This window comes from Sardina pilchardus, chromosome 11, assembly GCF_963854185.1.
Source record: "Sardina pilchardus chromosome 11, fSarPil1.1, whole genome shotgun sequence".
NCBI classification, from domain to species: Eukaryota; Metazoa; Chordata; class Actinopteri; order Clupeiformes; family Clupeidae; genus Sardina; species Sardina pilchardus.
Genome location: NC_085004.1, coordinates 9,708,087 through 9,716,063, shown reverse-complemented (window position 1 = coordinate 9,716,063; position 7,977 = coordinate 9,708,087). Strand labels below are relative to the sequence as shown.

General features: G+C 45.7%; 1 protein-coding gene across 2 annotated transcripts in view; it reads right to left on the bottom strand.

Moving 5' to 3' along the window:
• LOC134095399 (protocadherin-1-like) overlaps positions 1–7,316 on the bottom strand; it is a 19,456-nt gene extending 12,140 nt beyond the window's left edge. For both annotated transcript variants that reach the window (XM_062548905.1, XM_062548904.1), the window contains exon 1: positions 6,673–7,316. The gene's annotated coding sequence lies outside the window, so the exon portion shown is untranslated. The remainder of the gene's footprint in view (positions 1–6,672) is intronic.
• Between the last annotated feature and the right edge of the window lie 661 nt (positions 7,317–7,977).

Genomic DNA, 7,977 nt, shown 5'->3' with positions numbered 1-7,977 from the left:
CTCTGCTTTCAGAGCCGCATAAACACACACACACACACACACACACACACCTCCCGCTGACATACTTGAACAGGTAGGAGGCTACACAACAATGGACCATCAGAGGTGCATTCTTTTTCATTCTCTCTCTCAGATCTCTCTTTCTCTCCTTTTTAAGCGGTGTGAGGTGATCTACAGTCATTGGCTGGGTGGTGGGTTTTATAGCCCAATGGATTTGACTTTAAATCGACGGGGATGAGACGCCTGCCTCCTCCAGCTGACAGATGAACTGTGAGTCTGAAGATTAGTACTGCAAACAGGTATGGGAGAGAGAGAGGCAGAGAGAGAGAGACAGAGAGACAGAGAGAGAGAGAGGGAAGAAGGCAACCGTATTTATGAGTCTGTCATACTGCGGAGGAATTTATGCTCGCCACTCAAGCTCCAGTTTCCCGGCATCTTTATGGGCTGCGTTGCGAGCTTGCTTTATTCCCAAAAGACTGCAAAAGAGGGAGTGGGAGAGACAGAGAGGCTCTGACTGTTCAAATACCTCTATTGAGCCATCACATGGATCAAGGACACCTGAAAATGCAACCCACAAAGGCAAACGAGAGCGCCTCACCAAATAAATAGAAAGGTTTCTGTCATCAAAAATTGAAAAAAAGCCTTTGACAAAACACTACTTGTGTGAGAATGATGGGGGAGCAATGAAAAAAAAAAAAAAAAATGAAAAAAAAAAAAAAATACATGCACACACACTGAACTCTCATTATATAGTCAACTAAGGAGTGAGAGTAAGAGCGAACAAGAAGAGAGACAGACAAGCAGACAGACAGACAGACAGACAGACAGACAGACAAGCAGACAGACACCTGTGGTCTTGGTCTCCGCACAGTCCAACCCTAAAATCTACAACATCTCATTTGCTTTGTTGCACATGCAGCATGTTGCTTCCTTTTTTGTCCCTTCCTGTTTGCATATCATTGTTTGGGCCTTTTGTCTCTCTCTCTCTGTCTCTCCATCTTTCCTGTATGTGTGTCTCTGGAGGAGGCCTCTGTGCTCTGAGGGAGGTTAACTGACTTAACAGGCTAATTATCATGCCCATGCCCCCCTGCTGACTCCAGGCACAATCAGTGTATGACAGTATGTTGTGCCTTTCTGATTGGAACCTGTGGCAAGCCAATCATCTTACTAACTGCCAAGGATGCCTCTAGCTCCCCCTATGAAACACCCATCGCAAGTCAGAGGCCTTGACTACAGTTCCTTTACAACAGGAAAAAAGAATGAAATGAGGCCACGGAGGCCTCGAGCAATAGAATCAGACAATATTCCGTATTACAGAGGCATGGCTTCCCAGCCCTTGCTATTGCAGCGCCGAGACAAAGCAGCATGGTGATAGCAAAGGGCAAAGTGGAGTGGTGTATTTGAAAAAAAGCACAGTTGCGTCACCAGCCAACTGAAAGAGAGAAATGTCGCTAGCCAAATTCACCATGGTGACGACGTGTCATAGTAACGCACGGGTCATCATGCATTCATTCGCCTGCGATTGTGCGGTGAAGCCTGGTCAGCAGGAATGGGTTCAGCATAATTAAAGAATTAAATCAAATGTGTGACATTTCAAGAAAGAGACAAAGAGAAAGAGAGCGAGAGAAAAACGGAGAGAGGGAGAGAGAAATGCACTCGTCCGATCCGGAGAGAAGGATTGGCTGTGAGCGCCCCTGGCCGATATCATCTAGCCTGGGTTAATGTACAACTCGCTCTCCTGACCAAAGTGCGTCAGTGAACATTTTAGTGCCGTGAGTAACGGCTGATCCGTAGGCTTCGTGCTCGAAGCCTTCGGGATAAACACCTCTCCTATTCAAATATGAGAATGTGGGTTATTGCCGCAATTTCCTGTCCGCCGTGCCGCATTTATGATACTTATCAGACAACGTATGATCTCATGAGACTATAACCTGCAATTGAGGAGCGGAGAGAGAGAGAGAGAGAGAGAGAGGAGAGAGAGAGAGAGAGAGAGAGAGAGAGAGAGAGAGAGAGAGAGAGAGAGAGAGAGAGAGAGAGAGAGAGAGAGAGAGACTAGTCGAATGAAAAACAGTGATAACACAAGCACAGGCATCAGTCATCAGACACAAGGCACACACACACACACACTCTGGCTCTGAAGCCTGTGACACACCCTGTGTATTAGCGGGGGCTCCACTGGGAGTGAGTCTCGATGATGAGAAGGGTTGCCCATAAACCACACCAGCCTCAGCGCACAACCGTGTTGCAAAACACTGACGTATTTCAAATCTCACTACACCAGAGATAAGCCCAAAAGGCCCAGCAATACGCTGAGCAAAACACAAGGCTGAGTCAGAAACACCCACCCACCACCCCCCTCTCTCTCTCTCTCTCCCTCTTGCTATCTCTCTCTCTATCTGTCCATCCATCTATCCCAACCCTGTGTCTGTCTGTCTGTCTGTCTGTATGAGTGAGTTGTGTGTAAGGTGTAAATCACTTAAGCGTAGGCAGCATATCAGTAGACGGAGGGATCAGGTCTCGATGCCCATCCCAGGCCCCCCACACCAGACACATGGCCACTGCCTCACGCCTTAAACCACAACCAGCGTCATTGTCCTCCACAACTGCCCCGTTCTGCCCTGGCCCTGGCACACCCTAGCTGGACCATCTCAGCAGTCACTTTAAAAAGGCATTTTCCTGGATGGGTGGTCCCCCCCCTACCCCCTGCTACCCCCCCCCCCCCCTCCCCACACACACACACACACCCTCGAAACACACACACACACACACCCTTGGGCCTCCCAAAACACCCCTCCCCAAGACACAGGGGATTACTTTAATGATTTCATTCAGCCAGTGCTGGGTGAGATTAGTGTGCCCTCTCATTCAGAGAGAGGGAATTGTCGCCGGGCCAAGACCGGGGCTGGGGCCTCCGCTGTCTGGGGCCATGTGCCACCACCACCGCCCCGACCACCACTGCCATCTCTACCGCCGTGACCATAGCCACTGGCCCTGCCTGTCTCCCCTCTCTCCACCACAGCACACACTCCAAGAGCCCACACTGAAAATACTTCCATGTGCTTGTACTAACACCACAATTCATACTTGTCTCTAAGGCATTGCCTTGTCCTGCATAAATATCATCAAATAAGTCATAGACCGCTACATCGGTGCATTTATGTCCTGCACTTGACGCTGCAGTAAATAGCACAGGAGCGAAGAGCAGGCCCCGTGGACATTATGACACCATTTTGAGATTCTATCGGATTTGCCACACTGATTTAAGTTGATATATTTACAATAATATCTACAAGCAAAACAAGCATTAATCCAATTATCATCTGTCAGGACAGAGCTGCGTCACTGTTTATTTTCTCAAAACAAACAATGATTAAAATAATCAGTTAAAGAAATGCATAGGCCTAATAATCAACGGAGCGCATCAAACATGACTAGACGATAATGAGACACTACAGTGTATTTGATCATTTTCTTAAAAATCTACATTAACGCTGGAATCTCACGGACTCACACTATTGAAGAACGGCTCGCAGAATGTGACTGTCATGTGAAATAATGGCAAAATGAACAACATGCAGTCGACACACTGTTGCTCTGAGCGGGGCTGTTTAGCATGGTTGAAGCTTACCTACTTACAACGCTTCGCAGTCAACTGAGCAACACATTCTTGTGTAAAAACAACTGCGGATTAGTGATGGGAGACAGATGGAACAACATCGCATACAGACAAGGCCTATATTGAACTATTGCAGAAATGGGGTAGTGGTATCTGTTTAGGCCTATCCCAACGGTAACCATACTAAAGAGGATGGCGGTCACAGTTCGACAAATCAGCACGGAGAGAGCAAGTGTTCCGGTGAATCAGAGATTAGTCCAGAGTCAAACCAGCGACCGAGAGGCCAGTGTGTGGGTAGTACTGAAACGGAAATGTAAGATAGGTCTGTATGGAGATTGGGGTAAATGGCATCGTTACGTGTTGTATTTTCAAAGTCTGATTGTTTCAACACAAAAAATACGTGTAAGGCAAAGAACATTGCAACGCGTAATTTGCTGTACACGGCGTCAGTTATAGCCAATTTTATGTCGAAGCACAATGCTACAAGCATGGACATAAAATGTTCTTTTATCCGCAAAAACTAACTGTAAATGCTCGGAGGCAAAGTGAAGACCTAGTGACTTTGGGTTGTACGTTGACATTCTGACGTTACAGACAGAACAACCTCTCATGCTAACTTCACAGAAAACTTGTCGCTAAAAAGAATAGCACTAACATTAACTCATTTTAACATTGAACCACACTCCTACCTCTTCCGTCCTCTGTCGATGAAGTCGCCGGACTTGAACAAGACAAAATGATTGTGTGACCTGCTGTCGCCACGCTGACTCGCGAGCCCTTTCCTGAGGTGAATGGGAGCAGGCTCATCGACGAGTGGCTGACTGAATTAACCAATTACTTGAACACAATGTAACACCCACACCACACTAGTCAGAAGCTCATTCTATCTAACTTGGGCGATTCTAAGGTTTGTTTCCAGACAGACCACGTCGGCCATACTAATGGGAGGAAAAGGCTACATGTCATTAATCCGTGAATACTTGACACCGTTTGAGAAGTACCATTAAACACACCGTGCTCATTTACACAGAAACCCCTCCATTTAATTGCACAGTCAGCTTCCATCGATCGTATTGTAACTGTACTAAACCGGGCATGCAAATGATTTTGTAGGGGGAATAAGACGAGTCTGGCAGATCGCCTGGTAAAGACGACAAGTTCAAAATGTCCAATGTGCCTCACTCAATTTTCTCCTCTTTCATCCTCCCGACATCTCTTTCGCTCTCTCCCTATGTGTGTGTGTGTGTGTGTGTGTGTGTGTGTGTGTGTGTGTGTGTGTGTGTGTGTGTGTGTGTGTGTGTGTGCCTAACTTTGTCCATATTCCATCCAGCCTTGTCGGCAACATGCACAGTGTTTTCGTGGACATATTCAGCTGTCAAGTATGACCTAAGCAAACCTATTAAGAATAACTTATGCTATTAGAATCCCTACCTTATGTCCCCAAATAGCTTCTTGAGGCTATTTTGTCATGTATGTAAAAGGCAGTTGTCGTGTTTCCCACACTGCAGTGGGTTCCCAGTCATACAGGATAGGCTATCTCACACAATTTATCCAGAAAATATATCATGCGTAATACTACAGTCTTTATCATGACGCTTTGAATAAACGATGTCAGCGATGCCATAAAAAAAAAATACAAAAAAAATCATAATCAGCTTTGAAGGCAAGCATTTAGAATATTCTTTAAAAAATATATGTTGCATCCGCCTCACCAGCGGGTATAGGACGACACAAGCATACGGCGGTGGTCAGATCCCGGTAAAGGGTGAGGGTCTCTTGCGCGGTTCTCCCAGCCTCGCGGCGCAGTCCTGAATAACAGGTTTGACTCAGCTTCCCGTGCGCACTCACACACCGGAGACAGAACAGGAGCGGCCAGAAAGACCAGATTCCTCTTCGATAACATAATGCCGTCTGACACGGGGATAGACGGTGTTGCCTACTGCTTCGAACAATAGCCGAATTGATTGTTTATTATTTTGATATTGTAATTTTTGAGTTCTGAATTGTGTATGAAAATCACATATCGACGCACGAAAAGTAGGAACCCCAAAATACAACTGGGTCTCCACAGACCCAGAAAAAGCTACAGGTGGTGGCAAACGTGATAGATAGATAGATAGATAGATAGATAGATAGATAGATAGATAGATAGATAGATAAAAATATAGATAGATAGATAGATAGATAGATAGATAGATAAATAGATAAAAAATACATTAAACGAAGAGACTACATCTCTCAACGCACATGTTATGTTGTAGCCTATCCATTTTTGTGTTGGGCTATTTTGTCAACATTTGCGTCTGTGATATGGCCTGAACTGGAAGTCCGTCAAATAGTCGAGGGTATAGACACGGAGAAGACTTGAATCATGGTGCGAAAAATCAATGTGAATGTCATCAACGGAGCTCCTTAGAAGAGGGCTCTGTCCGGGGCTCCCCGATGTAGGATGCGGACGGAGAGAGTGATTTTCTATGATAAGTGGCAACGTAATTATGGTGGTAGACGGTCTACGTTGTACCCAGCTCTCTGTCTCTCGCAATGGCATCTATGGCAGTAGTATAGGGGGACACATCTCGTATCTGTCCTATTTGAGGTCTACTGGTGTGAAAATAAAGTTAACAAACGATGGACAACCCTTTCACACAACAGTAGATGCTATGTGACTACGGAGGCAATACAAGAAATCTCTGCACCTGTTCTATTATCCACATGGAAGTACTGCTCTGGCGAAGTTGTGTGTAAAGAGCCATTTTATATGCTATAGACGTTTATGCACATTATGCATTGGTGCCTATACCTAACCCCCCCCCCCCCCACACACACACACACACACACACACACACTCGCACTCACGCACACACACAAGAGCGAACGAGAAGAGAGAGAACGATGGCTAGAAACTGGCTGAAAAATACGCCTGCCACTTCATTTTATTCACTGGCTGTTATTCGCCCCTGCTAAATCTTTAAATTGCTGACCTAGGTACAAAATATGGACAAATTCAAGCTAGACAATAGGCTAAGGTTACTTTTATGTTTCAGTGAACTTTGTACCTTAACAGACGATAACTCCTCCGTAATCCAGCCCCGAAAGGTCGAGTCGGGCTGGAAGCTGCGCTTCTTGTCCGCTTTGAAACGCAGCCACTTCAGCCCTCAAACCCCCCACAGCTGACAATCCAAATTTCAATAATAAAGAAAAATACAATCTTGACGTAGTTTTTTTTTTAATCCACTTGCTCAAGGTGCCGCGGTTATTCCCAATCCAACGGCCGCGAGAGAGATGTCCGCTGGAGTCGGTAGCGTTAGGAAATGCCGCTCACGTCAGTTGCGGGAGCTCAGCAACTTCGCCAAACGCAGGGACGCTCATCTGATTATGGTGCTCCCTCTCTTCCCTCTGCTCACGAGAGGAACCCCGAACCTGTCGACTCCGGTCTTACAGCATTCCGTTGCCGTGCTAAACGAAATTTGTCACGACCAATGAACTAAACCAACAGCATCCCCGTGTATTCTGTTCTCGTCAACTATGGTCTCCAATGGGTGCCGTAGGAAAAAATAAAAAATGTAATTTCTCATAAGGCTATATGTCCAACAAATCCTTGCGTATATCAGTCATCAACTGCGGGCTTCCTTGTATATGGTCTTTCCACAGCTCACCTTGCGCGACTGCACGGCTTGTAGAATATGTGAGAGTGAAGTGATTCCCAAACGACTCTCTCGCTCTCTCTCTCTCTCTCTCTCTCTCTCTCTCTCTCTCTCTCTCTCTCTCTCTAGCTCTCGCTCTCTCATACAGACACGCATTCAGAAACACTTTGGAGGCGGAGCTATACAGCGCACATCTATGTAAACTTCCCACCAGTAAACAGATTCAATTTCTGTGTAAAGATAAATATGGTATACACAATTACGCATTATATTCTCTCCACACAGTATTACTTTATAGAGGCAGCCTTATTTTAGGCTGCCTCTCTGATGTGTATGCTGGGCTTTACCGAGAGAGAGAGAGAGAGAGAGAGAGAGAGAGAGAGAGAGAGAGAGAGCGAGAGAGATCCTTGCCTTAATACTAAAGAGACCATACTTCACGTCCTCATCTCAGAGACATTATTCCTGATAAAGACACATACTATTTCAGTCGGGGTTATATGAGCGTTATTGTTTATCCATTCAAATGACTTATTGTCAATATCCTCGCATTCGAATTTAGACAAAACAAGTGTAATCCTCTACAGGTCTACCAAGACGTAAGCATTATATTTCATCATAGACTACACTGAGATCTGCGTGATGCGCGGTTTCTCTGCAGGACTGTAACTCATCTGTCAGCTCTGGCGTGTCGAGCTTTCCATCACTACATGACAAAAA